Source organism: Zingiber officinale, chromosome 6A (genome assembly GCF_018446385.1).
Source record: "Zingiber officinale cultivar Zhangliang chromosome 6A, Zo_v1.1, whole genome shotgun sequence".
NCBI classification, from domain to species: Eukaryota; Viridiplantae; Streptophyta; class Magnoliopsida; order Zingiberales; family Zingiberaceae; genus Zingiber; species Zingiber officinale.
Window position 1 is genome coordinate 61,552,660 of NC_055997.1, and position 15,670 is coordinate 61,568,329.

Sequence of the window (15,670 nt, forward strand, 5' to 3'; positions counted from 1 at the left end):
GTAGTGAGGAGGGTGGGGTGTTACATGGTGGGACCGAGTGGTAGGGCTGTGACAACCGTGCACTCTGCATCACTACTCCTGATGAGTGACCGAGTGGACGGGATGCTGTCGGAGTACACACATACTCCTACCCCAAATCATAAATGGGGGAGCCCAATGCTCTCATCTCCCGGTACACAATGACGGGAAGGGATCTCGACGTGCTACCACGCTGTAATCACACTACCCATGAGCGGACCAACAGAGCACCGAACGAGCAAACTGACGTGCTACCACGTTGCGTCACGCTACCCATGAGCGTCACAACGGAGAACCGAACAGTGATGAAACTGGCGATGTGCTCTACAATAATGGAGCAATCTATCACACAGCATGCAATCATGCGAATGGTGCATGACACTAAGCATGGTAATATATTAAACCAAATCTATATACATATATGATGTAACGCCCCGCCCCTCCTGCTAAGGCGACGGGGGTTACCTTGCTACGCATACATACTTAACACAGCGGAAGTCTTACTTAGAGAATTTGAAAACCTTTTTTTACTTAAAACTCACCATAGACATAAAAGAACCAAATAACATACCTATCATAAATTTTGAGTCTTAATACCCAACACATACTTAAGGTCATGGAGTTATAAAGTAAAAACATCAACATGACAAATTTCTTATTAAACAAAGGCAGGTCTTTTCTTTTAGCCAGTCCACTACCGCACACATCATTCTAGCCCCTCCTGCTGCTCCCCTAGTACATCCATTCCTTGCCTTTATCTGTGGTACAAGAAAGTAAGCTGTGAGCACTCATGGCTCAGTAAGTTCCTTTCCTACTCACAAAAACCGTAAAGCATATTAAAATCACAAGTCATAAGGCATAAAGATAAAGGTATCATGTCAAGAGCATATCATGGCATATCGTAACATAGCATAAAGTATTATGGCATAACATAACATGATCATCAAACGTATCCTGTCATAGCATAACATCATCATAACTATCATGACATAATCATAAAGTATAAGCATGGTAAATTCCTAAACATGTATCATGCAACATATGCAACATGTCTTTTGAAAACTTTATACAATACATAAACATAATCTCAACATGATTAGGGCCCCGGCTTGTACCACATACATAAATGCGCGCGTCCTATGTAGGTCCAAGGTAGCAAGTCTTGAACCCTACAAGGCATACATACTAGGCTCGTTTCTTAGTCCATCGACCTAGGGGCACTTAGGAGCCCATCCCTAACGAGGCCCGTTTCTTAGTCCATCGACCCCGGGGTGCTTATGGAGCCCACCCTTGGTACAATCCATACATAAAGTAAAGTAGCATGACATACATATCATAGTTCTTATCATTTCATGCATATCATATTTCTTAACATATCATAAAACATGCATATTTGGGCACACAGCACATGCATGAATCATAACATACATCATGAACATATCACTTATCATAAAGTATGCATATTTGGGCACACAGCACATGCATGAATCATAGGCTTGCATAATGAATGTATCATTTTCTCATATCATAGAGTAAGCATATTTGAGCACATAGCACATACATGGGTCATAAGCATACATGAAAGAACATATCACATAACATAAAAAGACATAACCATTCATGAAATCAGTAAATATCATCTCTTGATTCATTCATAGCATGTGAGGTATATCTAGGTCACTAAACCCATATGGCCGAAAGTCATGAGTAGAGGCATGATCTCTAGACAACATACAAACATAAAAATCTCATGATATCTTCACATACTAACATAAGAAAGGTCATAAGCATGTTAACCTAAATTTTTAAGCCCTCCTAGGTTTCTAATTCTTTCATGGCCGAAACCTTTCATGAAGAGCAAACAAGTTCTAAGCAACATGCAACATGTAAACCCTAAACTCATATCATATCATATTTCATAGGGAACTACTTAAGCATATTTAGTTTGGGTTCTAAGTTCCTTAAGCTCCTAATCTTATCATGGCCGAACCCTAGCTTGTTTCATTCTAGGTTACAAGTAGCATGGAAGTGTTGAACCTTAAGCCAATATCTTATACATTTTCATGAGGAACAACATAAGCATATTTGTTTTAAATTTCAAACTTCCTAGACCCCTTAACTCAAGGTGGCCCAAACCTATAACTCATGGAACTAGGTTTTTAGTGGCATAAGAACATGGTAACCACAATTACATTTCATAGTACTTATCACAAGAAACATTATGAACATATGCAAGTTGGTTTTCAAAATTTCTCTAGGCCTTTACTCTAGTATTGGCCGAAACCTATCAAGCATGAAACTAAGTTTCTAGTGGCATAAGAGCATGGAAAACACAACTACCTTTCATAGTACTTACCACAAGAAACATCATGAACATATATAAGTTGGGTTCTAAATTTTCCTAGGCCTTTAATCCAAAGGTGGCCGAAACATATGAGCTTGGTTTTGTTTTTCATATGGCCTAAAAGCATGGAAACCCTACACAATTTTCATGGCATCATAACAAGGAACAACATGAGTAAACTTAGTTACAAATCTACACATCCTAGCTTTAAAAACTTGGTGTGGCCTAAAGTTATATATAACCAAAATTCTATGTAACAAGCAACCATAAAAACATCAACTAGTTTCATATTATTTTATCAAGAAGGTCATGAGCCTCCTAGCCTTGGTTTCAACTTTCCTAGACATTCAAATCTCATCATAACCGAACCTTCATAGGCATGAAATAAGATTCATAACTAACATACAATCATGTCATAACATTTTAGCTTCATATCTTGTCTTAGGAAAAATCTTAGCATGCTTAGTCTTAGGTTTAAAACTCTTCTAGGCCTTTACTTCTTATATGGCCGAATATTCATGAGCATGGAAATGGAGTTTCAAACAACATACAAGTAAGAGAAAAAGTTAACAACCTCATTATCATAGGGTACATAACAAAAGAATAAGGAAACATGCTTAGTTTGAGTCTTAATTTACCTAGTCTTCTTGTTCATGCTTGGCCGAGAGTCTAAGGCTTATGGATCTAATTTTTCATTATTTATTCTAGCATGGAAACCTTAGATTAACCTCTTACATAAAATACATGTCATAAGAAAAATAGTAAGCATATCCAATTACAACTTTCTTAGACTCTTCTTCTTGTTTTTGGCCGAATTTTCTCAAAGCAAGTCCTAGGTTTTTAAGTGATCTATCTCCATGGAAAAACCATATAAACTATTGTACCACAGGTGAGGGGAAGCTTACCTAGTGTTCACTTGTTAATCTTTAAAGAATTGGTACCCTTGGTGAAGAGGAAGAAGGGAGCTTCTTCTTCTAGCACTCCTCTTGATTTTTCTCTTGTTTGGAAGGGTACACCTTGAAGGCTCCTTCTTGTAGTTTAGTTTTCTCTTAGAGAGAACCCTAAACTTGGCTTGTGGAGATGAGGAAGGAGGCTTCTAGTCTTGGCAAGGGTGAGGGAGAAGGAAAAAAATGAAATCCTTTAGTTCCTTTCCTTTTTATGCTAAGTGGGTGGAAGTTACAAAGGTGAACTTTGCTTCCTTTCCTCCTTAATGCATGCATGTATTTTTTTCTAATGAGAATGTGTCTTCATTCCTTCCCCTTAACTCTTCTCTTCATTATTCCCTTAAACCCCACGAAAATAGAGAAGAAAGAAGGAAGGAAAAAAACTTGTCTTTTGCTACTCCTTTTCTTAACCAAGAGGTAAACAAGAGGAAGGAAAGCTACTTGATTTTCTCTTGTTCCCTCACTTAATTATATCTTTACTTTTGACTACAATTTCCATCATTTCTCATTCACATGTTATTCATTATCCTAGTGGTTATCATACATAATTTTATTTCTATTCTTTATGAGAGGTTCAAGGTTCAAACCTTCACCTCTTCTTTTATTTCTCTTATTTCTTTTTTTTTTCTTTTTGATTCTTCTAACTTTTATGCTCTAAAGCAACTAACACCCATATACTTATCTTATAGTTTTGTGGGTGTTACACATGATGTGCACCATAATCAATAAATCATATCAAGGATACACAGATCAGATAGGGTATCACACCTAGGTCCTGAATATGGTGAAGCATGGTTAAATCACTACCCCTAAGCATGTATAATCAGGTAAGTAATAACATGAGATGCAAAACAAGCAATCAACCAAACATGTAACAGGTATCGGGTAGTGACTAACCGAAACAATTAAGAAACATAATTGTTGCTATTTGTTAATTTCACTACTATGCATATCAAAGACATAAAGTCAAAAATACCCGCCTCCGATAAGAGGATCGTATCCAAAACAGATCCCTCGTCGAGATACCGTCTCAAATCAAAGTCCTGTAATAACATATATACATATTTAGCTAATTACATATAAATTAATTAGCTAAATCAAATCCTCAACTAGCATTATCCTTAACCTTTCCTAGCTCCAAATTTGTGTACACTACAAGAAATGAAACAATTTCTCTACTTCTTACCTCAATTCACAGATGTGATTGTTGATCCACAGCAAGGAGTGTTGATACTGACAACAAGATGGGCTACCAGATGGAATGGCCGCCGAAACCAAAACCCTCCACCAAGCCCAACCTCCTTGCTGGATACCTTACTGACCAGAATCAAGAAAAGCAAATCCAGAATCAACAAAACAACCTAATTCCATAAACAACCTATTCATTTTACCTCTTTCTCTCCACTGGTCTGAGGTGATGAACAATTTGGCAAAGGAAACTCCAGCGAACAGTGATGGGGTGGCTGAAATCTAGCAAATCTTCTACCTTCGGACACAAAACTCCCAAATCAACACCACTCTACCAAGATCAAGTCAAAAACCCACAGCTAGGTATGATACTTACCTCCAAAATCACTGCTAGGGAGACCTTATGCTCCTCGCCGTCATCCAGAGAAGAGCTAAAGGAATCATAGACAGTGTTACAGCAGAAAGATCAGCATAGGGCTCGGTACTCTCTCTTCCGGCCAAATTCGCTGGCGCAAGGGGCGGCGATCCGAGAGTAGGATGGCTGAAGGCGATCGGGAGAAGAGAAGCCGGAGGTGTCGATTTCCAATTGGAGACAACCGGTCATGGATCCGCAGTGGTCGGCGGCGACGCTAGGGCATAGAGGGCGGCGACGTGTGGCGGTGCAGAGGCTAGGGCAGAGAAAGGTCTCTGCTCGGTTGTGCTCGAGCGTCGCCGGCGCTTGGACAGGGAGGAAGAAGGGGGTCTCGGTGGCTGGCGGCTAGGGCACAAGAAAAAGGGGTCGGCGTCGGCAGAGGAGAAGAAGAGGAAATCGAGCTTGGCCGAGGGTTTATCCGCGAGAGGAAACGGCGGTTTGCATCGCCGGTTGGGAGAGGCGGTTAGGGAACGGATGGTTCGACGCGAGGAGGAGAAGGGAACGGAGAAAAATCGGAAAAAGAATAAAAATAAAAGAAATAGAAAATAAAAGAAAATAAACTTTTCCTCTTTTAAATGGGGTAGCCTAAACAGGCTTTTCCGGACCCCGTTTTTATCTCCATTAACTCGTCCGTACGAGCTCCGAAAAATTCCCGAAAATTTTCCAAAAATTTTAAAAAATTCCCTTATTAATTTTCACCTATTTTCGGTATTTTACACAAATAATAGCAGTGACTCTGATGGGGAGGATACTATTAGACGTGCCTAAGTGTATACCATTACTTAACACTTAGTCCATTAATAAGATTGTGCCCCTTCCAATGGAGAAGATCACATGCACTTAATTAATTTCCTATAGTTATCCAAAATGGAAGTTTGATCTAGTGATCCACAAACAAACTCATCCGATATGGAGGAAAGCACTCAGAGCCAACGCGCAAGTTTATTTGCATCACTTACAAACTAGTAATGGAGACTGTGGAATTTATTAAAATTCCTCTCCCACTTAGTTATTTAAAAATGAGGATTTTATCCTATGCTAGCATACATCACATGCATATAAACATCACAGTAAATAAAAGTAATAAATTTGGAAATTAATTGTAACAACCCAAATTTCCTTATTTCGAGTCCTAATAGTACTTAAAAATATTTAGAAATGCTTTAAAAAAATTCTAGAGATTTTTAGAAATTTTTAGAGTATTTTTATGCAATTTTTGGAGTTCGTTTGGTATTTTTACCAAAAGAAACAAGTTGCAAAAAATAAAGAAAATTAGCCGAGATTCGAACCTGCAACCTCCGGTCAAACCAAGCCTTAAGCAAATCCGGCTGACCAAGTGGTTAAGCAGGCAGTTCTATTTAGAAAAGGTAGCAAAATTTATTTAAGATAGTTAACAGAATATTGGATTATAAAAGGGATAAGTTGATGTTGGATTTGTCTGTTTTGAAAAGGTAGCGAATTTATTTAAGATAGTTAACAGAATATTGGATTATAAAAGGGATAAGTTGATATTGGATTTATCTCTTTAGAAAAGATAGCAAATTTATTTAAGATAGTTAACAGAAATATTAAGTTATAAAAAGGGAGAACTTAGGGATTATTTTCCAAAACCTAAACCTCTCCTCTCCTTTTCTCTCCCAACGGCACAACGTCTCTTGTTTGGGTGAAGGAAAAAAGGGGGGGGATCTAGGGTTCCTCTCCTGCGGCCGGCCATGGGAGATTTCCGAGAGATCTTCACAGGGTTGTGATCCTCTCGTCAAGGGGAAACCGTGAGCACGAAGGAGGGGTCGAAGCTTGCAATTCCCGTAAACCCTAGAAGTTTTCTTTCCGATTGTAAGCCCAAGAACGCAAAGGTAAGTGCTTCTCACCTGCAGTAGGAGTAGTTTCGGACCTTTGTTCTTCTTGAATTCGAAGCATGAGGAGCGCTTATAGTGCAGATTTTTAATTAAGCTCATATGCAGATTTTTATGTAGGCTTATAGTGTAGATTTTAATTAAGTTTATAGTGCAGATTTTTATGTAAGCTTATAGTGCAGATTTTAATTAAGCTTATAGTGCAGATTTTAATTAAGCTTATAGTGCAGATTTTAATTAAGCCTATAGTGCAGATTTTAATTAAGCTTATAGTGCAGATTTTTAATTAAGCTTATAGTACACATTTTTATCTAAGCTTATAGTGCAGATTTTAATTAAGCCTATAGTGCAGATTTTTAATCAAGCTTATCGTGCAGATTTTTATGTAAGCTTATAGTGCAGATTTTAATTAAGCTTGTAGTGCAGATTTCTTATAACTTAAAATACAGATTTTTTAGAGCAGATTTCTTTAGAGCTTGTAGTGCAGATTTCTTAAGAGCTTATGGTGCAGATTTCTTTAAAGTTTATAATGCAGATTTTTGGTGGAACTTGTAGTGCAGATTTTTGGTGGAATTTATAGTGCAGATTTTTGGTGGAACTTGTAGTGCAGATTTTTTGTGGAACTTATAGTGCAGTTTTTAAAGAAAAAGATTATAGTACAGTTTGGTTAAGTATTATAGTGCAAAATTTATGTTTGCATAGTGTGCAAAAATAGTGTAGCATAGAATGCAGAATCTTGATTAGTATAGTATGCAGAATTTTGATTAGCATAGTATGCAGATTTTTGTTTATGCATTTCAAAGTTAGAATTTGTTTAAACATTTCAGTTTTTAAAGAAGCATTCTTTTATTAGAAGTATTAACAAGTGTAAGAAAGATAAACAAAAGAAAGAGAAAGGCCAAGGCCTTAAGTTGATCCCAAAGTCAAGACTTTAGGGATTTTGGCACACAAGGTGCTCGTTAAAATGCCAAGGCATTTAAAGAAGAAGTAATTAAGATAAATCAACTTATAAATCAGTATTTTACTTTTATCAGTGACACTGTGCTGGACTCTTAGTTGTCCTTGGGTTGGGCTCCCATAGTCGTCCCTAGGTTTAGATAACCTAGTAAACCATACTAGATTCGGGACCAGCTATCTCGGGTCTAGTTAGGAATGCGCGCATAGCAAGTACAGTTGTCGGGCCCATCAGCAGTTTGATTATTATTTTTATCTATTATGAAAATAGTTTTCAAAACTTCACAAATCAGTTTAGATTTATTTTATTCACATGCATATTCGAGTTTTGTGAGTTAGATAGCGTTTACTAAGCAATTTTGCTTATAGTTGCATTTCCTCTTATTGCAGATAAAGGAAAGGAAAAGTTATAGCAAAGGAAGGCGACAAGGAGGTGCGGATGGATGTGTGATGCCTGGACTATAGAAGCCTTGGGATTTAGCATAAGAATTTATTAACAAAGAGTTGAGTAGAATGTATTAGATGAGTCATTTAGTCTTCCGCTGCTAGTAAATTGTATGTTTTGAGTTTTATTAGAGTTTATGTATTGATCTTTACATGTGAACAACTCTAATTAAGTAAAGTTAGTAGTCCAGTAGCGCTCCGCCCTCACAATCTAGTAGTGAGGAGGGTGGGGTGTTACATTAATTTTCCAACTATTATGGTATTTTCCATCACTGTCATTTAGATGAGTCATTTAGTCTTCCGCTGCTAGTTAATTGTATGTTTTGAGTTTTTTTAGAGTTTATGTATTGATCTTTACATGTGAACAACTCTAATTAAGTAAAGTTAATAGTCCAGTAGCGCTCCGCCCTCACAATCCAGTAGTGAGGAGGGTGGGGTGTAACATTAATTTTCCAACTATTATGGTCTTTTCCATCACTGTCTTCAGTATGCTCCAACCCTAGTTGCTGCCATCTATAGCCACCGCCATCGGGTCGAGTTGTCGCTTCTATCTTGCCTCTTATTCTGCTGCACCTCTGGTCCTCTAATAGCACCATTCCTCGCAAAGATACGATCCGCGACAAATATATAATTTTACATATATCGATCATATATTCCATAAAGGAATGTACATGTATTCTAGATCGGAAAAAAAAAATAAAATTCCAAAAAATAATACAGCTCCTGCTGTATTTGATACATACAATCATGCACACCAAATAATACCCTTGACATGTCCAAGGGTCCAATCACACACAATATCTAAATGTCATAATAGTTGGAGCCTGCAACCACAAAGTTAGCACATCCTACTATTATCCTGCCTAAATTATGTATGACATGTGCATAATTAATTTGAAAACCAAAACACACAGAGGCAAACCCTAGCTCTAATACCAATTATTGGTTAGTCCTAGGAAAATGTACCGATTTCACTGTACAAAAATTTTTGTACAAGTGTCGAACCTTTCTTTAAATAATCTATTGTGTTCTTTAGAAGTTAAATTAGGAATCACAGACGGAACTTAATATCATTGTTTCCAAATTTAACTTATCTGTTCTTAATGGTTTGGATTTCAATCGCAAGTGGAACTTAACACTATTGATTCAAATCCACCTATGTTATTAATTCCATTAAATATTAATTTCTAAAATTGGCTTCTAGGACTGCATGGCGAGGCACATGGCCTTCTTGGATATGGGAGCAACCACCACCGCCTAGACAAAGCCTTTTAAGGAAAGCTAATATTTAATTTCCTTAAATAACTCTAGGTTAATCAAAAAGAAATTTCGAATCACAAATTCGAAAAAGAAGAAAACACAAACTCGAAAAACTAATTTGAAAAACTAGATCTAATGCCTCTTGTGTTTGGAATTCTTACAAAAAGAAATAACTAGCATGATGTGGAAAACAATTGCTAATTATATCTTCTCTTTGTAAACTAATGACCTCGAGATCTTCTGCCGTATTCCTCTCCTCGCCTTGGATGTCGTGTGGGCGATAATCCTCTAAGATGAACACCACCCAAAAGCTTCCTTCCTGTTCCTCTAAAATCCGGCCACCACCACCACCAAGGAGAAGAGAGCAAAGGGAAAGGGAGAAGAGAGAGGGCCGACCACCAAGAGATCTCCAAGCAAAAGAATAAGAGTTGTGTCTCATGAAACCTTCTCACCCCTTCTTTTATAATACTTGCCCAAGGTAAATAAGGGAAGAATTTTTACAAAAATTAAAATCTTCCAAGAGTTTTTCCTTTTCCCATTTATTTTTCCTTTTCTTTTCTCTTGATTGAATCAATCTCCAAATTAGTTGGATGATGATTTTATTTTAATTGTTTTGGCAAGCCACATTGCTTGGCCACCAAGCAAGGGTGGCCGACCCCTATAAGAGGAAGGAAATAATTTTTTTTTATAAAATTTTATAAGAAAAACTCTTATAAAATTTTACAAGCTCTTTTTCCTAAAGTAGGAGTTAAAAAAGGAAAGTTCTAAAAATTAAAACAATGTTTTAAAATTTAAAACTTCTCTTATAAAATTTTCTTTTTGAACATGGTGATAGAAAATTTAAATTTTAAAACTTATATTCCTTTTTTTTCTTAAACCATGAGGATGGTTAAAAAATGAAAGTTTTAAAATCTTTTAAAATTTCTTTGAAAACATGTGGACTAATTCAAATAAGGAAAGTTTTTGAAATTAAAATCTCTCTTTTATAACTTATAGTTTTCTACAAAGAGAAGATTTTAAAAATTCAAAACACCCCTCCTTGTTTGAATAATGTGGTCGAACCCTAATAAATTGTTCATCAAACAATAGGGCCGACCCCTATTGGAAGAGAATGTGGCCGACCCTTGCTTGGTCACCAAGCATTGAACCGGCCCCCTTCTTGGACACCAAGATGGGCTTATATTTAGATGGACTTGAGGCTTTAATGAGGCTACGACAGGGACCTAGAGGAGAAATTGGTTTTGGCCTTCTGATGAGCTAGAGTATCCCGTGTTCACCTCGAACACACAACTCAAGTTCATCGATAATAACTCATTCCACTAGAGATTTATTATCGCACTACCGCACCAATCCCAAATTACTTTATGGGCTCCTTCTTATCATGAGTGTGTTAGTCTCCCTGTGTTTAAGATTACGAATGTCCACTAATTAAGTAAGTTGCTGACAACTCACTTAATTAATATTTAGCTCCAAAAGTAGTGACACTCAACTTTATCGTCATGTCGGACTAAGTCCACATGCAAGGTTTAACATGGCAATCCTTATGAGCTCCTCTTGGGGACATTCTCAACCTAGATAACTAGGACACAGATTCCTTCTATAATCAACAACACACACTATAAGTAATATCATTTCCCAACTTATCGGGCATATTGATTTATCGAGCTAAACCTCACCCTTTGATAAGTCAAAGAAATAAATATTAAATATATGTGCTTATTATTATATTAGGATTAAGAGCACACACTTCCAAAATAATTAAGGTCTAGTTCTTTTACTAAGTCAGTACAAAAAGAACTTACCTAAATGGTCCTACTCAATACACTTAGAGTGTACCAGTATAATTTATTAATCAAGATAAACTAATACTTAATTACACTACGACTATTCCAATGATTTGTTCCTTTCCATCTTAGTCGTGATCAACTGTTTATAATTTATAAAGAACTGACAACATGATCTTTTGTGTGTGACACTACACACCATGTTGTCTACTATATGTTGGATCGAGAAGCGCTAGAGGGGGTGAATAGCGCTCACGGCTATTTCGTTCGATTCGTAAAACTATCGGAGTTAAAAATACGCAACGGAATAAAGAAACACAAACACAGAGACACAGGGGAATTTACTTCGTTCGAAGCCTAGATCGACGCCTACTCGAAGTCACGCGATCCTTGATCGCTTTCCGTGGGCAAGAACTATAAGCTCGAATAGAATTACAAGTGAAGTACAATAATCAATAAGAAATAATTAAATTATACCGACGACAATATCAATAACTGAAGATTCGGAACTCCGGGTCGTCGGGGGGTCGTTGAAGCACTTCAGGATCGTGTCATTAGCAGCTAGTCGCAAAAGGATTTCTTGGAGTAAGTTGTCTTGAGCTGCTGGACAAAACCGCCTTATAAAGGGTGTTCAAGGCGCCTTCATCAAGCTCCAAGGCGCCTTGAATCCCTAAGTTTTATCCCGGAAATTATTCTGCGATGAAGCTTTGACCGCTGCCCTTTATCCATCTCAAGGCGCCTTCATCATTGTCCAAGGCGCCTTAAACCACCTGTTTAAGGCGCCTTTAGCTTCCTTCAAGGCGCCTCCAACCATTCTGGATAGCTGGCTTCGGCTCGCACCCGAGGCGCCTCCAAGCCCCATGGAGGCGCCTCGAACACTGTTCATCCGAGGTTAACTTGTGCTCCTTTGATCCTGCAAGAGTGTTAGTCTCAAACACATACCCTACAAACCAAAGTTAGCACAAAACAACAGTAAATATGATAACAGAATATAATGACAGTCTCCGGACTGTCCGGGTCTGACTTCAGATTTCCAACCGGAAACCCTAGGTCGACCCGACGCCTACTGTTCCCTCTACGGGGAGCGCGTCCTCACCTACTCCACTCAGGAGATTTACCTAATGCCAATATGATCCTCTAGATCGACTGGACTTTTTCTCGGTGCTCGATGCTTCCGGACTTTCTGCTGGACTTCCGCTTCCCGGCTGGTCCAGTCTTTCACCTGGTTCACGACACCAGGACTTTCCACCTAGGGTTACCCCCCTAGGACTTTTGCCTGAAGCACTCGACCCACCAAGACTTTCTGCATAGGGTTACCACCTCCTATGACCTAGGGTTACCACCTCCTAGGGTTTTCACCTACCTAACTATAGTTAGGACTTTCCTGAAACACTTAGTCAAGCACGTTAGATCACAACACACCTTAACTTTGAATCCTTTGCCATTATCAAAACTCAGGTTCGATCGTCGGATGCTTCCCGCACCAACAATCTCCCCCTTTTTGATTATGACAACCCAAATTCAAAGTTAAGTAAAACCAATGCATGAATATATTAAAAGATTTTATGTGAGCAAGCTTAAGTATATAAATTCAAAAAAACATAACTTAAGCTAACACTTAAACTTTGTGAAGCTCCCCCTTAATACAGGGCTTCCTTTTACTTTTGAATTAGTTAGATTTTTATATTTGAATTTCCTACTTACATTTGAATTTCCTACTCTCCCTCTTTGCCATCTATCAAAAAATAAGCCAGTTTCAAGCCATTTTTAATTTTTCTTATTGAAAAACAAATTAGGCTTATAAATGGTAAATTGACTTTGGGAAAAAAAAATTTCCACCTGAGTTTAAAAGGGCTAATATTTAGTAGATTGTTAAGAACAATTTTAGCCACTTTTGAAACTTAGTTGTTTTTGAAATATACTTAGCTAAATTTTGAAAATCTTAAAGAAATTTAAAGTCTCTTTTAACTAAGCAAAAATATTTTGAAAGCAATGATTTTTAATACTTTTAGGTAAGTAAAAATAGCTTAGCAAGAATTTGTAAAAAGTTAGATTTGAAGGTTTGCTAAGTTTGAAAAAGGTTGAATGTTTCTATATAAACTTAGTCTTTTGCAAACATTGAATTTTGAAAATAGAGTTTAAGTTGAAAATACACATAGCTTAACTTGAATAAAACAATTGTTGGAAACATGGGAGTAAAAGCCTTTTTAATTTTTAGGAAGAAGAGGGAGAAGCTAAAAAATTAGTTTATTTAATCAAATTGGTTGGTCCTTAAGTCCAAGCATGAGCAAAATTTATTTTAATCAAGTATCAGAGCCCTAAAGTACAAGCATAGTTAAGCTTAATTTTTCCTTCACCAACTGTCTAACCTTTAGCTACTTGCTGAATGTCTAGAGGGTAGCAACTTTCACTTGGTTAGTCGAGTTAAGGCATTTAGTCCAGTTAGATTTGACTAGAGCTGGAAGACTTGACTTGATTACTGTTAATAAGTATTTAACGCCCAGACTCATATTGATGCACAGAAATAAGCATTCTTGAGTCCAGGCTGTACCCTATGCATCTCACACCATTCTATGTTTTTCAAACACAAGCAAGGTATACCTAGGTGTTTGTGAGATGCTCTGGCTTAGGTCTAGGGGAACAGGATTTCTAGAGGCAAAGCCTAAGCTTAGCCCAATTTTTTTTTTAACTTCTAAGAAAAAGGGGATTTTAAAATCATTATTTTTCCTATATTTTTAAAACCAATTTGAAATTATACTCACAATTTTGAAAAAGTGACACATAAGTACTGAATTAAATATAAGTCAGCTAAACATTAGATAACCAAATCCAAGATACAATCTAAAAGATGAGTACGATATCCAAATCCAGGAAGTGAGTGACATATCCAGATAGTCTAAAAAGATAGAGTCAAGTAGGTGGATCGTCAGCTGGAGGATCGGCTAGAGGCTGCTCGGGTGCCGGCTGAGGCTGTCCCTGACGCCGTATCTCGCCTCGGAGAGACGCGAAACCTGCAGCCATCTCGGATCGTATAGATCGAATGAACCGATGGCTATCTAGCACAGCTCGTCACGTCTGAGAGGACTGGATCTCGAGCCGAGTCAGTCTGTCCTCGACAGAAAGTGGTGCCGAAGATGAAGGTCCGACTGATGTGGAGGGTCCGACAGAGGTGGAAGGATCTGTGAAAAAGTCCTCTGCCAGGAATTCGGGCCACTCCTCATCCGCATCTGGTACGTCCTCGACCTCTGGAGCACCAGGGGCAGCAACTGGTGGTGGTCGGCCCTTCCAGGCTAGAATCCCCTCGGCAGTGACCTCTGCCCCCGCTAATTTAAGGCTACGCTGACCTAACTCATCATAAATGGTAAGTGGGATGAGTACCCCTCTAGTAATGTCTATCCTAGAGCTGGAGAATATCTAGGTCAGGATATGGCAGTAAGGCATATGAATCACTCCAGATGTAACTGTACTAGATGCAAGAATGATATTATGAAACATATGGAGAGCTATGTCTATATCTAGGCACTGGCTGAGGGCGTACAGAAAGAACGAGTAGAACGGTCGCATCTTCGAGATGTCTCGAGATGAGATGGGTAGAATGCATGCTGTCAGGACTCTGTACATAGCATAGTCCTGAACGCGAAGAAGAGTGGATCTGAACTCGATCAGGCCCAAGGGTCTCTCCTCCCCAAAAAAATGCATGTAGATGTCATCTAAGGTAATGTGGGAATAGGGATCACCAAAAGGTAGCTCCCTACTCGGGTAACATAAGAATGTACACTGGGACTCCCTAAGCTCTAAGCTGGTGCGAAGTAGGGAGGGAGTAAACTGAAGGTCAGTACCACCAACTCTGGTGGAATAGGTACTATCATCAACCTTTTCAAGGTTGTGATAGAATTGGACACACAGGTCTTGGTTGACTGTAGTGGTACAGTCAACCAGTTTATCTAGATGATAGTAGTTTATCATCTGGATTGCGAGTTGACAGTATTGGGATAAAAATTCCCGACCAATATATCTAGATTTAATAGACTCAAAGGTGAACCTCGCGAAATCTATCCTATGCTGTTCCAAGGGGAATCTAGGGTCCGTGGAAGGGGCCCTAGCCGGTGTGGGATCCATAATACGACGCTTCCTATTGTTGACATTATACAAGAAAAAATAGCAAAACTAGCAAGAAATTTATGCAATAGATGATTGAGAAGAGTTTAGATTATACCTAGGAGGCATTGCTAGGATTAAAGGAGGAAGAGATGGGTTGAAGGCGCCTTGGTTGGGAAAAATCGCACCTGGTTGTGTTTCGGCAGAAAAACAAACAGAAGGGGAGCATCTGTTCGTGCAAAAACGTTGAGTGAAGGCGCCTTAAAGGTTTCCTTAAGGCGCATTTGGAGGCGCCTTAAAGGCTCCTTAAGGCGCCTTAAACAGGTCGGCGGGAAATTTCCCACCGCTGTTGAGGGCGCCTCCCTCGTGTG